Source organism: Bos taurus, chromosome 6 (assembly GCF_002263795.3).
Source record: "Bos taurus isolate L1 Dominette 01449 registration number 42190680 breed Hereford chromosome 6, ARS-UCD2.0, whole genome shotgun sequence".
Lineage (NCBI taxonomy): Eukaryota > Metazoa > Chordata > Mammalia > Artiodactyla > Bovidae > Bos > Bos taurus.
In genome coordinates this window covers 69,305,773-69,323,537 of record NC_037333.1, presented here as the reverse complement: position 1 = coordinate 69,323,537, position 17,765 = coordinate 69,305,773, and positions in this window count along the sequence as shown.

The following is a 17,765-nucleotide window of genomic DNA, read 5'->3' as shown; positions in this document are numbered from 1 at the left end:
ATACATTCACAGCAAAATAGCTGGATGGCATGGCCTAGCCAAATTGAAAACATAGAATTAACCCTTATACCCTGAAATAGTAGCCTGGCTTTGCAATTTTCCCTTTTTTTCTTTGGAGAGAAAAGCTTTCTCAGAAACCTCCCTGGAAGTGCTGATTTGCTTCACTGGATAGGCCTCTCATGTGACCACCTTGAGCTGCAAGGGAGGCTGGAAACACTGCTGCTCCAAACAGAACTAGGTTTCTGTTAGCAAGAAAAAAGGAGATGAGACTATCAAGTGGGTAACTTAGAGTATCTGCCACAAGGATAGTGTACAATTACTTTTATCTGGATTTTAAAAGATATTTCTTTTTTAAAATTAATTTTTATGAGAGTATAGTTGATTTACACTTTGCATTAGATTCTGTTGTACAGCAAAGTGAATCAGTTATACATATACATATATCCTGGGGCTGTCCCAGGTGGCACAGTGGTAAAGGATATGATTGCCAATGTAGGAAATGTAAGAGATGCAGTTTCAATCCCTGGGTCAAGAAGATCCCCTGGAGAAAGGGATGGCTACCCACTTCAGTATTCTTGTCTAAAAAATTCCGAGGACAGAGAAGCATGATGGGCTACAGTCCGTGGGGTCACAAAGAGTCAGACACAACTGAGCACGCTCACATACACACACACTCTCTCTCACACACATATCTACTCTTCTTTAAGATACTATTTCCATTTAGGTCATTACAGAGTACTGAATAGAGTTCCTTGTGCTATACAGAACGTTCTTGCTAGTTATCTATCTTCTATATAGTAGTGTGTATGTATCAATCCCAATATGCATCTGTGACTCCATATCTGTCTTGTAAATAGGTTCATTTGTAATTTTTAGATTTCACTTATAAGTGAAATCATATGATACTTCTCTTTGACTTCAGTTAGTATAAGAAGTATTTTTTAGTTTCACATTTTGCCATTTGTCTAATAAATATTATATTTTCTATAGGATAAGTCTGTGATACCACAATGAATACTACAGTGTACTTGCTCTTAAGAAAATTAAATCTATAGTGGTTTCCAAGAATAAACCATTATTTTGAGAGAGATGTGATAGAGGAGGGTACCCAATTAATTCTTTAGAAAGAAGTGGGTGGGAAACTGGGACAGTTTCAAAGAGGAGGTGACAGGAGAATAAAGTCTTAAAGGATGACTAAGAGTTGGCTTTGGGGATGAGGAGGCAAAGGAAGAGAGTAAGCAAAGGCCTGTGGTGGGAAGGCAGGTTATGTGAATAAGTCAGGGTCTCTGCAGGAGAGCAGACCTCTTCAAAGTCCTTACAACAGAGGAAATTTAAGGCAAGGGACTGGCTGTATGGTAGAGAGAGATGCTGAGAGCTAAACATGGGATGATGAGTCCATGCAGAAAATGGCATCAGCAAGAAGCCATTATCACCTCGGATGGTAAAGAGTCTGCCTGCAATGCATGAGACCCAGGTCCAATCCCTTGGTTGGGAAGATCCCCTGGAGAAGGGAATGGCAACCTACTCCAGTATTCTTGCCTGGAGAATCCCATGGACAGAGGAGCCTGGCAGGCTACAGTCCATGGCATCTCAAAGAGTTGGATATGATTGAGCAAGTAACAATAAACTAGAGGGAAAAAGAAGGGACCAGAAGCTGAAATCACACTGGGCCTATTTGGTAAGGGCCAGAACTACAGAAGAGACATTGTTACTGCTGTGGAAGCCACTGAGGCAGCAAGGAAAGAGATACCCTCTCCCTTCTTGCTATCCTCCCTATTTCACCAGTGCCTCCCTCTGGCCTAACCCAACCAGCTGGCCATCTGAAACAATGTGGCCTGCAAGTGTCAGCCATGGTGGATAAAAACAGAGCAAGGGGAGGGTGAGCTTGGATTCCCAGGTGAAGCGAGGGACCAGAGATGATGCATCTTTGGGAATCTACGAGTTTCACTAATGTGCAATAGTGATAGTTGACATTTATAAGCATTTACAAATGGTAGGAAGCATGCTAAGTGTTTTATATGTATAAACCTATTTACTTGGTATAGGTTAGGTACGTAAAGAGGAATGGCAGGAGTTGATGCTGCAATATGGAATTAACAGCAAGGGTTACACCACTAAGGGATTATATACCATATCAAGATTTTTAAATTTAGTCCTGAAGGCACCGGGGAATCAATGAAGCTTCGAAGCAGAGGAATGATATGATTTGGTTTGTGTTTTTGAAAGATCATTTCATGACCATGTCTAAGTTCTGACCATCAATAATTCATCAAAGTAAATAATGGAGATGTGACTAAAGAGACTTGGGAGTGTGACCAGTTTCTCTTCCTGCTTTCTCTGTTCATCTGCTTGGAGCAGACAGCATCACTTCTGAACACTTGTGTCATCTGTTGACATGCTGGGAACTTCGTTTACTTTAGCTCAGCAAAACTGGAGCAGTAGACCTTTCAAAAGCAAAATATTTATTACTAATCTATACAATAGCTATGACAGTTAATGTATTAGTGTATTACTCACTTCATTAACACACTTCCGGAGGAATCTACATCCTAGTAATGTTCTAGAGATAGACTTTCTCTATCTACTAGTCCCTTAAAGTGTATGTGGTACTTATGATTTGGTTTTCAACTTTTAAAATAAATCAGTGTCATTTGTCATTGGGTGTAGAGGTGGCAGTTGGAGACAGAACTTCAGATTAGCTTGAAGTGTTGACACAGTGTTATCACAGAGCCAAGACTTATGGCCCTAGAAGAGACATTTAGAGTTTTTTTCTTCCAACAACCTCTTTTAGATGAGAAAAGTGAGCCCACACAAATAAAGCCCAAGCATTTTAAAGTGGTTAGTGGGGCTAGGGCTACAACCCAGACTCTCAGATCAACTCTTTTCACACTTGGCTTTATTGCTAAGGCATCCAGAGGTAATAAGAAGTTGCCATTTTCAGAAATACTGCTCAGGTGACCAGTTTCATCTCACATGGACTTGAGCGAAAAAAGAAAAAATAAATAAAAGGGTTTATTGGCTCAGGAAACAGTTTAGGGGATATTTCAATTTCAGGCATGGGTCAGTCTACAGGCTTGCTCTTGTAGTTAGGACTCAGGCACTTTCTTTTCCTTTTTAAAAAAAATTTTTATTTTGTATTGGGGTAGGGCCAATTAACAAGGTTATGATAGTTTCAGTTGAGCTGCGAAGGGACTCAGCTGTACATATTTGTGTATCCATTCTCCCCCACAAGACCCTCCCATCCAGGCTGCCACGTAACACTGAGCAGAGTTCCAGGTGCTATATAGTAGGTTCTTGTTGGTTATTTTAAATATAGCACTGTGTACATGTCCGTCCCAAACTTCCTAACTATCCCTTCCCCCCATTCTTCTCCCCAGTAACCATAAGTTTGTTCTTTAAATCTGTGAATCTGTTTCTGTTTTGTAAGTAAATTCATTTGTATCATTTATTTTTAGATTCCACATATAAGGGATGTCATCCGATATTTCTCCTTCTCTGTCTGACTGACTTCACTCAGTATGACAATCTCTAGGTCCATTCATGTTGCTGCTAATGGCATTATTTCATTCTTTTTAATAGACCCAACCACTTTCATCTGAGTAGGTTTCATTCAGATAGGCTCTTCCCATGATGAGGCAAGAAGGAGACCAAAGTCCAGGCCTACCGCCTGTCTGCTCAGCATCCCTAGTGAAAAGAACTTGTCTCTTTCCTAATAATATCAGTGAAAGTCTTGGAACTAAATTTTATTGGTCTAGCTTGGGTCCTGTGCCCATCCTTGAACCAATCACTGTAGCCGAGGGGAATGAAATGCTCTGATTGGCTAGGTCTGACTCCTATGTCTATACCGTGTCAGGGGGTGGTCTCAGCACCTCTGTCCTGAAATTGTGTGTTTGGAGAATGAGGGCAGTTAAATTCCCTGGAGAAGATTCAAGTTTCATCAACCCAAGAAGAGAAAATAGGTGCTAGACAGGCACAAAACTGAGATGGACTCTAGACTCTCATGTCGAATAAGAGTGGATTTCTAGATATTATTGGTGAGGTTTGCCCATTGGCTATTACCCCGTTGTGGAAAATAATCCCCTTAGGTAGAAGGAATTTCTCACATGAAAGCACATGTCCCCCCCACGGAATTCAGGGAAGTTGATTGTTTCTGCGGCTCTGAGTCTTTGGAAAGATGGTGATTCTGAATAGAGGACTCTACCCCCTATGCTGACCCTACCCTATGGATTGATCACTTTTGAGAAACACTCCGTTAACAAAGAGACTCTTGCCTTGGGCCTCCGTTAGAGGCAGTCACTCCAACAAATTTAGCAAACTGAGTGTTTAACACAGTAAGGTGCTCAGGGGTGAGAAAGAAACTTGAGGTAAGGTGAGTGTGTCTGCTCAGAACTCCCTCCAAAGAAACAAGGTTCCAAATGAATCTGAGCATTCAAGTGAAGAAGCAGCATGCCTTTGGGCATCATGGTCTATTGGGGGGCTTTACTGGATTTTTCATGTTCTGTGACAAATTAGCAAAAGCAAACCAACTCTAGTAGGAAAAAATATATAAAACTTTATTCCACTGTAATTTAAGTCTCACTGAGTCTCTTCATTGCCTCTATTCCTTTTGTCTAAAAAATGCATAAAACATAGCCCTGGAGGTTTGTTGAAGCATTGTCTAAAAGCCTCCACATCTCCTCAGAGAGCAAAATGGAGAACTTTGTAAGCATGATTCCAAGGCAGAAACCTTCTTTTTTCCTAATTAAAAAATTTTAAGTATATCAGTTCAGTTCAGTCGCTCAGTCGTGTCCAACTCTTTGTGACCCCATGGACTGCAGCATGCCAGATTTCCCTGTCCATCACCAACTCCCGGAGCTTGCTCAAACTCACATCCATCAAATCGGTAGTGGCATCCAACCATCCCATCTTCTGTCATCCCCTTCTCCTCCTGTCTTCAATCTTTCCCAGCATCAGGGTCTTTTCTAATGAGTCAGCTCTTCTCATCAAGTGGCCAAAGTATTGGAGCTTCAGCTTTAGCATCAGTCCTTCCAATGAATATTCAGGACTGATTTCCTTTTAGGATTGACTGGTTTGATCTCCTTGCAGTCCAAGGGACTCTCAAGAGTCTTCTCCAACACTATAGTTCAAAAGCATCAATTTTTCAGCGCTCAGCTTTCTTTATAGTCCAACTCTCACATCCATACATGACTACTGGAAAAACCATATAGCAAAACACTATTAAAAAGTTAAAGGACAAAAGACAAACTTTAAAGAAATATGTAACATATTAAAAGCTGATAAAGAATATCTTTTACATGTAAAGGGTTCTTACAAATAAAAAGATGAAAAATGTATCACAATCAAAAAATAAGGTAAGGGAATGCATAGCTAGTTAATAAAAAAATGGACAATACATATATGAAAAATAATTTGTTTTACTAGTAATTAAAGAAATGCAAATTAAAACAACAATTAGATGCCACTGTTGCACAATCAAATTAGCAGAAGAAAAGAGTGATGCTACCTGGAGTTAGCACAGAGAGAGTATATGGGAGTGAAGATTGATGAAACTTGACATGGAATGTGGGTGTTGGGAAAGTTGCAGTTTAGTATCAACCATTCTAAGAAGCCTCACAATATGCACAATATTGGCTTGACACCTCTAGGAATGTATCCTAAGGAAATGAGAAATTTGCACAAAGATTTAGGTTGTTTATAAGGATAAAATACTGGATATAACCAGGCTGTCCAATACAGGGGGATTAATTAAACATTATGACATGTTCATTGTAAGTGGAAGAAATGAGAAAATTATTTAAAAAAAGTTTAGTGTTATCTTCCATTTGGTTTTCTGCAGAAAGCTTTGGAAGAATATTTAAGAAAATGTTAACAGTGGTTTTCTTCTTTTTGGCCCATTTGTACTTTCTCATATATCTTAAGTGAACAGAAATGAAAATTGTAATATTAAAAAACAAAGGAAAGACTGAGGAATGGTAAACTGCCTAGTTGAACAGGCACCTACCCTTAGGCAGCCCCCTCCTTGACGGGAGAGGGACAGATACTTCTGCTTCCTTTTGGGATGTCCTCACAAATCTGAAATACCCACTGTCCTGCTCAGACAGGCTTCTGATTTCATGGCATGGTGTCTATGCCCAGCTCCCCTGGGTTTTGGGGGAGCCCCTGAAGCAAGGATAAGCAAGCCTGGCTGATACCAGGGGCTTCTGATCTTTATGCCTTGACAAGCAATTCCAAGGCTTAGCAAAGTCTTGCTCACAATGCAAACACAAAGGAGAAGGGGCTTTTTACATATGCCAGGGCCATTTTTCTTTTTACTTTAAGAAATACAATGTTTCTTGGATTCCTGCTGTCACTGCATGCAGATATACATCAGCTGTTGCAAGAGAAAAAGGCAAGTGGAAAGAAAGACAAAGGGAATTCAAGTCAGTCCAATTTGTCCCCAGGTCCTATCTTGTGTATATTTTAAGTCTACTAGTTTATATCTCTTTCTGGATTCTAAAACCGCTTGATAAGATTCCCTTTGGGTATCTCTATGCTTTTCAGGGAAAGAGATTCAGAGCTAGCCAGACCCTTTCATCTCTAGCTGATAAAGCTGTGTGTTTATTTAGATTCAGTCATATTGAATCCATCTCAACAATTACGCCTTAAGCCTCCCACCCCCTGAACAATAGATGCTCCCTTTGCCCCTCCCATAGGCCTGGACTTCCAAGGAATTTGAGAGATGTGAATCAGAGCTCTGAGAGGGAATAATAGGCTTATTTCTAAGGTCCAGGAGTATACAGAACTGACATGTTTTCCAATGCTCCCATCCTTCCCAATCCCTCACTTTAACCTCATGTCCTTTGATTTCATTTGGTTTTGTTTCACTTTTCAACATAGACTCTTCATGGCTCTGATCGTGCCTCATCTGGATGGAATTGCAGGGTTACCCTCTCCCACCTGATGGATAATTTCCTGCACAGCACGTTGCAAGACAATCTGGTGAACACTCCTTCCTCCAGCCTAGCCAAAACATTTCATAATTCTTTCGCCCTTCACTAGGGGATCCAGAAGCTGCCGTGACTCAGAAGAGAATGAGCGTTTCCATTGGTTTCATCTTTTTTTTTCCCTTTTAGTTTAATTTCTAAATATATATCTTGAGCTTTATCTGAACCTGTTGGGTCTCGTGGGTTGAATTTGGCTGCAGAAATCAGGGGACAGCATCCTTGTGAGCGTCCCCTTCACTGCCGTCTTTCTAAGTGACTCCAAAAAGGTCACCGAGAGTCGATATACTTTCTTTCCCATCTGTTTACAATAAGACCTCAGAGAGCCCCATCGGGTTGGATGAGCCTAGTTTATGGAGTGCTTAGAAATCCCTGAAGGACACTTGTGCTCCAAAAGCCTTTTTCATCATTAGCAGACATGCAGCTAGCTGAAAGCAGAGCGTCTCCATAATGGGGTAATTAGTTCCTCTTAAAGTTCTGAAAGTCAGCTTTGCAATGGAGGTGTCACTCCACTCCCAGTTTCTCTGCCGAGTTTCCCTATATGTATTAAAAATCTTTGCTTATAAACCGTGTTTGTCTTTACCTTAGAAAAGTGAAACAAATTTTAGAGGAAGGGGAAAGGAATTCTGGGAGTGACTTTTATCTTATTCTTAATTGTAGTAATGATTTCACAGGTGTGTACATATGCCAAATCTTATCGAAGTTGACACTTTAAATGTGTATAGTTTATTACGTCAATTATGCCTCAATAAAGCTGTTAAAACAAGGACAAAACAAAACACTGTAACATTCCCTGCTTCCACTGCCAAGAGTCTGCTGTATTGCTCTCCATTGTTACCAATAAATAGATGTTTAAGTGGAAAAAACAAATAAACAAAATGCCATAAAGAAATAGTGTTGATCTAGGCAAAACTTTCTAAAGTATTAAAATTTTATTCAATTATTATTTTGCCTACTTTGAGAATCTAAGAGTATTTAAAGCAAGATTTTGTTTTGGGGAAAAGAGATTTGAGAGTAACTTGAAATGGCAACCCACTCCAGTACTCTTGCTTGGAAAATCCCATGGACAGAGGAGCCTGGTAGGCTACAGTCCATGGGGTCACAAAGAGTTGGACACGACTGAGTGACTTCACTAGTCACTGCCATCAGAAAGAAGGCAAAGTGATAAAGTTCCACCAGAAATTATGATCTCAAACAGATCAGATCAGATCAGATCAGTCGCTCAGTCGTGTCCAACTCTTTGCGACCCCATGAATCGCAGCACGCCAGGCCTCCCTGTCCATCACCAACTCCCAGAGTTCACCCAGACTCACGTCCATCGAGTCAGTGATGCCATCCAGCCATCTCATCCTCTGTTGTCCCCTTCTCCTCTTGCCCCCAATCCCTCCCAGCATCAGAGTCTTTTCCAATGAGTCAACTCTTTGCATGAGGTGGCCAAAGTGCTGGAGTTTCAGCTTTAGCATCATTCCTTCCAAAGAAATCCCAGGGCTGATCTCCTTCAGAATGGACTGGTTGGATCTCCTTGCAGTCCAAGGGACTCTCAAGAGTCTTCTCCAACACCACAGTTCAAAAGCATCAATTCTTTGGCACTCAGCCTTCTTCACAGTCCAACTCTCACATCCATACATGACCACAGGAAAAACCATAGCCTTGACTAGACGAACCTTTGTTGGCAAAGTAATGTCTCTGCTTTTGAATATGCTATCTAGGTTGGTCATAACTTTCCTTCCAAGGAGTAAGCATCTTTTAATTTCATGGCTGCAGTCACCATCTGTAGTGATTTTGGAGCCCCAAAAAATAAAGTCTGACACTGTTTCCACTGTTTCCCCATCTATTTCCCATGAAGTGATGGGACTGGATGCCATGATCTTCATTTTCTGAATGTTGAGCTAATTTAAGCCAACTTTTTCACTCTACTTTCACTTTCATCAAGATGCTTTTTAGTTCCTCTTCACTTTCTGCCATAAGGGTGGTGTCATCTGCATATCTGAGGTTATTGATATTTCTCCCAGCAATCTTGATTCCAGCTTGTGTTTCTTCCAGTCCACCGTTTCTCATGATGTACTCTGCATATAAGTTAAATAAACAGGGTCACAATATATAGCTTTGACGAACTCCTTTTCCTATTTGGAACCAGTCTGTTGTTCCATGTCCAGTTCTAACTGTTGCTTCCTGACCTGCTTACAAATTTCTCAAGAGGCAGGTCAGGTGGTCTGGTATTCCCATCTCTTTCAGAATTTTCCACAGTTTATTGTGATCCACACAGTCAAAGGCTTTGGCATAGTCAATAAAGCAGAAATAGATGTCTTTCTGGAACTCTCTTGCTTTTTCCATGATCCAGCAGATGTTGGCAATTTGATTTCTGGTTCCTCTGCCCTTTCTAAAACCAGCTTGAATATCAGGAAGTTCACGGTTCACATATTGCTGAAGCCTGGCTTGGAGAATTTGAGCATTACTTTACTAGCGTGTGAGATGAGTGCAATTGTGTGGTAGTTTGAGCATTCTTTGGCATTGCCTTTCTTTGGGATTGGAATGAAAACTGACCTTTTCCAGTCCTGTGGCCACTGCTGAGTTTTCCAAATTTGCTGGCATATTGAGTGCAGCACTTTCATAGCATCATCTTTCAGGATTTGGAATAGCTCAACTGGAATTCCATCACCTCCACTAGCTTTGTTCATAGTGATGCTTTCTAAGGCCCACTTGACTTCACATTCCAGGATGTCTGGCTCTAGGTGAGTGGTCACACCATCGTGATTATCTGGGTTGTGAAGATCTTTTTTGTACAGTTCTTCTGTGTATTCTTGCCATCTCTTCTTAATATCTTCTGCTTCTGTTAGGTCCATACCATTTTTGGCCTTTCTCAGGCATCACCTTAATTGTTATCATATGGCTAACTTCTCTCCAGTTCTCATGGCCTATGATTTAGGCAGTGATTATTGGTCATTTTTAAGGCTAAAATTTCCAACAGGCCTCTATGGATTGGAACAGGAAGCATATAAGCAGGGAAAAGTCGATGATCATTTAAATGGTGAAAAATTGCCTTTTTTCATTAACTACCAAAAAGCACACTGAATTTGCTCCTGTACTTAGATCAAATGTTAAAACTGCTTGTGGATGGGGAACAACCAAAGGGGTTCTTGCAGTGACTGAATATTCAGGAGTTATATGGGATAACATTCATTGGAAGGGAATCAACAGCAAGGCTTTCTTTCCCACTAGGTCCTGATTCTTTTTCCATGGTCAGGATCCAGGGATGGGGCCGGAAATTATGAAGCAAGAACATTTTCCATCTGATGATGGCCAACTTTGTCTTTCTGCAATATACTGCGGTCTATATAACTTCCCTGGTGGCTCAGACAGTAAAGAATCTGCCTGCAATGCAGGAGATCTGGGTTTGATCCCTGGGTTGGGAAGATTCCTTGGAGAAGAGAACAGCAATCCACTCCAGTATTCTTGCCTGGAAAATTTCATGGACAGAGGAGCCTGGTGGGCTGCAGTCCATGGGTCGCAAAGAGTTGGACACGACTGAGTGACTTTGGCCACCTCATATGAAGAGTTGACTCATTGGAAAAGACTCTGATGCTGGGAGGGATTGGGGGCAGGAGGAGAAGGGGATGACAGAGGATGAGATGGCTAGATGGCATCACTGACTCGATAGACATGAGTCTGGTGAAGTCCAGGAGTTGGTGATGGACAGGGAGGCCTGGCGTGCTGTGATTCATGGGGTCGCAAAGAGTTGGACACGACTGAGAGACTGAACTGAACTGATCTGAACTGAGTGACTAACACACATGCTTTAGATGGGGGGCTTCCCAGCTGGCACTAGTGGTAAAGAGCCCACCCACCAATGCAGGAGACATAAGAGATGTGGGTTCAATCTCCTGGAAGAGGGCATGGCAAGCCACTCCCGTATTCTTACCTAGAAAATCTCATAGAGGAGCCTGGAGGGTTACAGCCCATGGGGTTGCAAAGAGTCAGACACGACTGAAGTGACTTAGCACTCACACATGTCCTCTGTATGTGTTGTTTTTACCTAAATCTCACAGTTTTTTTTTTTTTTTTTAAGGTGGTAAGATTTTTTGATTAGGTTATTCTTTAAAAAATTTTTTCCTTTTTCTTTATTTACATTTGACTCTGCTGGGTCTTTGTTGCTGAGCGGGTTTTGCTCTAGTTGTGGTGAGCAAGGGCTACTCTCTAGTTGCGGTGCGAATGCTTCTCGCTGTGGTGGCTTCTGTTGTTGCTGAGTGTGGGCTCTAGGGTGTGTGGGCTTCAGCAGTTACTGCTCCTGGGCTCGAGAGCACAGGTTCAGTAGTTGTGGCACATGGGCTCAGTTGCTCCTCGGCATGTGGTATCTTCTCGGATCAGGGATGGGACTGTGTCTCCTGCACTGGCAGGCAGATGCTTTACCGCTGAACCACCAAGGAAGCCCCTACACCTCACACTTTGAAATAGGTGTACCTTTTCCATTTTCCAGAGAGGAATCTGAAGCACAGACATATGAAGCTACTTGTGCAAGGTTACATAACATGAATATTAATACTAATACTAAAAAAAAATAACACAGCATTTATTAGGAGCCAGGCAGGCTCTATATCAATGGCTTTACATATATTAACATGTTTATATTACTATGAGGTATGGAATACAGTTATTCTCACTAAAGACAAGAAAAATATGAAGGGATAGTAGCTCTTTCACTCACACATTTGATAATCAATACAGTCTGTTCTGCACTGAATAAGAAATTGTGTGTCTTTCTAGTCTATTGGAGGTGCTCTGTGGGTGTTTGTGTGTGTGTTTGTATGTGACTTTTTTGTGTGTATTATTGGGCAAATAAGTTATGGAACATAATAAATTATTTTTAGAGCCCAAATCCCCTAATTAGCTAAAATGATTAAGGTTACATTCAAGTTGATCTTTACTGCAGTTTCTGCTCTGCCAGGGCCACAGAGGAGAAGGCAATGGCACCCCACTCCAGTGTTCTTGCCTGGAGAATCCCAGGGACGGGGGAGCCTGGCGGGCTGCCGTCTATGGGGTCGCACAGAGTCAGACACGACTGAAGTGACTTAGCAGCAGCAGCAGCAGTAGCAGCAGGGCCACAGATTGGCCATATGACACTAGCCACTTTCTATTCACAGCTTTCAACTGCCTCTGGGCACTAGGCCCACTCCCTCTCCTGTGGGTTCTTCTTCCCAGAGAAGGGTAGTTAATGACAGCACTCAGCCCTTGACCACAGAAATGGTCATGTACTCTCTACCTGGCCAACCTCAAACCTGTCCGTGGCCACAGCGACTGGTCCAGGAAAAAGCATTTGACCAAGTAAGAACCAGTTAGAGTTTTTTCTTGAGTTGTTTATATATGTGCTCAGAGAGAAAACCTCTTCGTTAAGAGTAACTATGCTTTAAGCTGTATGAGGCCACGTTCCTCCTCATGGCAGAGGTTCAACCACGATGGGAGGAACTGAGGCCCAAATACCCTGAAAATCAGAGACCAGAAGGACACAGAGATGGAATGAGGGAGCAGATCCCATCATTTGAGACTTAAAGGATCCTCAGGCCCTCTTGATTTCTGAATTTCCTAATTATATGAATTCATTTCCTTTATTATTTAAGATAGCTTTATTTGAGCTTTTTTAATTTGTTAAAGAAATGAAAGTGCTTAACAGTACTGACACATATAAGAAATACTCTTTTTTCTTTTTCTTAAATATTAAAATTATGCCTCCTCCAAAGTTACTTTTAATAATGATAAGCTTAAAGCTTAACATTCAGAAAACTAAGATCGTGGCATCTGGTCCCATCACTTCATGGGAAATAGATGGGGAAACAGTGGAAACAGTGTCAGAATTTATTTTTGGGGGCTCCAAAATCATGACAGATGGTGATTGCAGCCATGAAATTAAAAGATGCTTACTCCTTGGAAGGAAAGTTATGACCAACCTGGATAGCTTATTAAAAAGCAGAGACATTACTTTGCCAACAAAGGTCCGTCTAGTCAAGGCTATGGTTTTTCCAGTGGTCATGTATTGATGTGAGAGTTGGACTGTGAAGAAAGCTGAGCGCCGAAGAATTGATGCTTTTGAACTGTGGTGTTGGAGAAGACTCTTGAGAGTCCCATGGACTGCAAGGAGATCCAACCAGTCCATCCTAAAGGAGATCAGTCCTGGATGTTCTTTGGAAGGAATGATGCTAAAGCTGAAACTCCAATACTTTGGCCACCTGATGAGAAGAGTTGACTCATTGGAAAAGACTCTGATGCTTGGAGGGATTGGGGGCAGGAGGAAAAGGGGACGACAGAGGATGAGATGGCTGAATGGCATCACCGGCTCGATGGACGTGAGTTTGAGTGAACTCCGGGAGTTGGTGATGGACAGGGGGGCCTGGCGTGCTGCGATTCATGGGGTTGCAAAGAGTAGGACACGGCTGAGAGACTGAACTGCACTGAACTGAACTGAAGCATTATACCTACAGCATTATGAAGGAAGGTAATTGCAATTCTTTAAATACTCATAGTGAGAATACTATTTTATTTATTTTTAGGTAAGTCCAACTATGGAATGTAGTATCATTGTTGCTGTTGTTTAGTCCCTAAGTCGTGTCCGACTCATTTGCAACCCATAGACAGTAACCTGCCAAGCTCCTCTGTCCATGGAATTTCCCAGGCAAGAATACTGGAGTGGGTTGCCATTTCTTTCTCCAGGGGATCTTCCTACCCCAAGGATCGAACCTACATTGGCAGATGGATTCTTTAGTCACCAGGCAAGCCATGTAGTATCATTAGAGAGGAAAATAGGATCAAAGGATCAGTATTACCCTCTCTATCCAAGTCAAAACAGAATCAGAAGAGCAGAGACATGACTTAGATACAACTAGTGAAATGCATTGGACATGAAAATAAAAACAGACTCTGTGTTGAAATGATTGCTTTAGGCAACATGAAAGATGAACTGGGATCAGTAAAAATTGGGGCCAGAGTCTAGAACTTCCCTCTAAACCAGAACGCATTTGAAAATTTTCCAACAAAATCTATTCCAGTTTCAGAGACTAGGGACTTCAGGGCAGAGAAGTTATTATAGAAAGAGACCTTTTTTAAAAATCCCCATATGTTTCTGAAAGTCCTCCTTTAGAGGGTCATCCTTTTGATTAGCATTCACTCTTTCTCTAGTTTTCCTTGAAAAAAAACTTCTTTGCAGGGTAATATTACATCACTTTCATTTTAAGACGGTAATGTTATAGTAGTTAAGTGGTTAATTTTAGCCAAAGAGCTTGGGGTCCCATCTTGGTTGCACTGTTTATTAGCTATGTGACTTTCCCTCTCTCTTTACCACTCCCACACCATACCTTATTTTACTCATCTGTAAAGTGGGGGTAATAATAATTATATATATATATATATAATTATTATATATATACATATACATACATATATATATAATTATTATATATACATATACATACATACATATATATATATATATATGTAGATAGCATATTCAAAAACAGAGACGTTACTTTGCCAACAAAGATCCATCTAGTCAAGGCTATGGTTTTTCCAGTGGTCGTGTATGGATGTGAGAGTTGGACTGTGAAGAAAGCTGAGCACCGAAGAATCGATGCTTTTGAACTGTGGTGTTGGAGAAGACTTTTGAGAGTCCCTTGGACTGCAAGGAGATCCAACCAATCCATTCTAAAGGAGATCAGTCCTGGATGTTCTTTGGAAGGAGTGATGCTAAAGCAGAAACTCCAATACTTTGGCCACCTAATGCGAAGAGTTGACTCATTGGAAAAGACTCTGATGCTGGGAGGGATTGGGGGCAGGAGGAGAAGGGGACGACAGAGGATGAGATGGCTGGATAGCATCACTGACTCGATGGATGTGAGTCTCAGTGAACCCCGGGAGTAGGTGATGGACAGGGAGGCCTGGCATGCTGCGATTCATGGCGTCGCAGAGTCGGACACGACTGAATGACTGAACTGAACTGACATACACATATACACTCTTGGAGCATTATGGTGGGATTAAAGAAGATACCATATGAAAAGCTCTCAGCATGGTGCCTGGCACACAGGGTGTATTTGATAAATGTTAGCTATTCTCCTGAGTGAGGCATTCTAGCTGGGTGCAAAGGGCACTGAGAAACCAGCCAGGAGCACTGATGCTAAGCCTGCATCTCCAAATACTTTTCAGGTGACTTTAACCAAGTGTATCTTGGGTTCCATTGTGCCCCGCCCCCCCTCCCCGCCGCCCCGATGAAGGGCAATACTAATGCTTCTCATGCTAGGTTTCCAGTGGTGGCAAACCTGAAATAGGTGTTTTGAGGATAAAATGAAGTGACTGAAATGAAAGAGGTTTGGAAAGAGTAGATAGATTTTAGAAATAATTGGCGGGGGAGGGGGGGTGGGATAGTTTATTCATTCAGCTAATATTTACCAAGTGTTTACTAGGTGCAAGGACCAAAAACAGTTTTATTTTCAAGTGAATCTTACTCTGTGATGAAAGAAAGTCAGACAAGAGCATAAAAGTCAGACAAAATTAAGGGAAATGTAAGAAATGGGAGATGAGGGAAAGACCAATCTTGCCTTCTCCACACGTTTGCAGCAGGTTAACTCTGCAAGGTTTTCATGAATCTTCCTCAGTGTGGCCAGCCCAGAGTCAGCTTCTTCTGCCCTGTAAGCCAGTGCAGGCAAAGTGAAGTTGGGCCTGGAAGAGAAGCTACTGCTGCACAGCATGGCCACAGCTCTAATTAATGCAACCTGTGCTCTGGGGACAGAATACATGCACATACACAGAGATTGTATATATTATATATATAATATAGAAGTATATAAATATATTTTACATATATTTATATATGTGTGTATATAGAAATACTTAATTGTAATAAAATACACAAAAATTTACCATCTTAATTATTTTAATGGCAGTTCAGTGGTATTAAATGCATTCATAATATTGTCCGACCATCACCACCTTTCATTTCTAGAACTCTTTTATTTTGTAAAACTGAAACTCTACCCGTTTAAACAACATTCCCCAACTCCTGTTTCCCCAGCCCCCCGGCAACCCGCATTCTGCTTTCTGTGTCAATAATTTGACTGTTTTCTGAGCCTCATATAAGAAGTGTCATGCAGTATTTGCCTTTTTGTGATTGGCTTATTTCACACAGAGCTCTTTTGGAAAAGGTCTGAGGTCCCTGTCCCTGGAGGTTTGGGACATGGCCACTGTCTCTTCCTGTATATGCAGGCCCACCAGTTTATGACAAGTTCTCTCGCGAGGTTCCAACAGCAGCCAGGCTTCAGTAAGATTGGGGAAGGAGATACTCTGTGTTTCTTACAGATTTTAACCCAAGCAGCAGTGTCTGGTTCCTCAGATTCCACCTTTTTTTTTTGCTTCTCTCCATTTTCCTTCACTTTCCACATAAACAAGGACTTGGGGGACGGGGTGGGTGGTGTGTGAGCCGTGGCCCCTCAGACACTTTTGTCCAAGGAGTTTAATGGAGGCTTCTGAAGTCTATAAAGCACAGTGAGAAACAACAGCTGCTTGTTCACCCCCAGGCTCCATTAATAATGAGATGTGCCTTTGTCGTAAAGGTAAACACACTGAAATGGGAAAGTTACCAAGAGGCCCTGAGTGAGGCTTATCAGCAGGGGGAGAGGCCAAAGGTACAGGTCACCACCGATGCAGGGCCATCAGACAGAGAAGTGATACCGCTGTTACCCTGGGAACGGGCCTCGGCACCTGAACCTTGGAAAGAACACAGGGTCTGTGTGTCCTCATCTGCTACATCTGGGCTCCCAAGCACATTCTCAGCTAAACAGATCCCACCTCCTTGTACAAATGATATTTTAAAAAAGCCTGCTTCAGAATTTACACTCCCAAATGGAGATTGCCCTCTAAAGTCGCCACACCATGGGGATGTTACCTTGTCTACCAGGGCCTCCAGCATTCCATGTGGAATGCTGCTTTGCACAGACCTACAAGCAAAGATGAAGTCCTCTGAGCTTTCTCAATGGTGTCAAGTCAAACTTTGGCTTGGATTTTGAGACAGATGGTGAAATAAGATAGAGGAAGCATGTTATCCACACGGTTAAGTTATTTGGGGTGGAAAAACAAGGCACGAGTTCATGTAAAACAATAGGTGATATTTATTGTGACAAGCTGTTCTAAGTGTTCCGGATAGACTATTCTATTTAATTCTCATAATAACCCCATGGGTTGAATTGTGTCATCTCAATCTTACAGAGCAGGAAACTGAGATACAGAGAAGAAAGTAATGTGCCCAAGGTCATAGTCACTGAGCGGTAGAGTCAGAGTTCAGGTCAGGTTCTTAACCAGTCTCTATACTCCATGATTTGCTTGAGTGAATTCCTTACTGGAATTGCTGACTTGAGAGGTTACCAAAGGGACTTCTGACTCAATCTCTTACTCTTCCCCAGGTCCCCAAGGCCTGGAGTTTCACTATTGAGTTACTCCTCAGGCATTTGGTTTTGACAGAGGCTCCTATTAAAATGCACATGATTTGCTTTGGAGAACATTTATTCAGGTGTGTCTAATCAATTAAAAAGAGCAAAGAGACATAAATATGGAAAACAGAGCCATGCATTTTGATGGGACAAGAAGTAGTGAGAGAGCCTAATCCTGGAGTTCCTTGGGATGATAGTCTGGATACCCCGTCCATCCATCCATCCATACATTCATCCATCTATCCCTCCATCTAACAGATATTTATTGAAGGCCTGTGATGTTCTAGGAATCATGCTAAAAGCTGAGACACGATACTGAGCA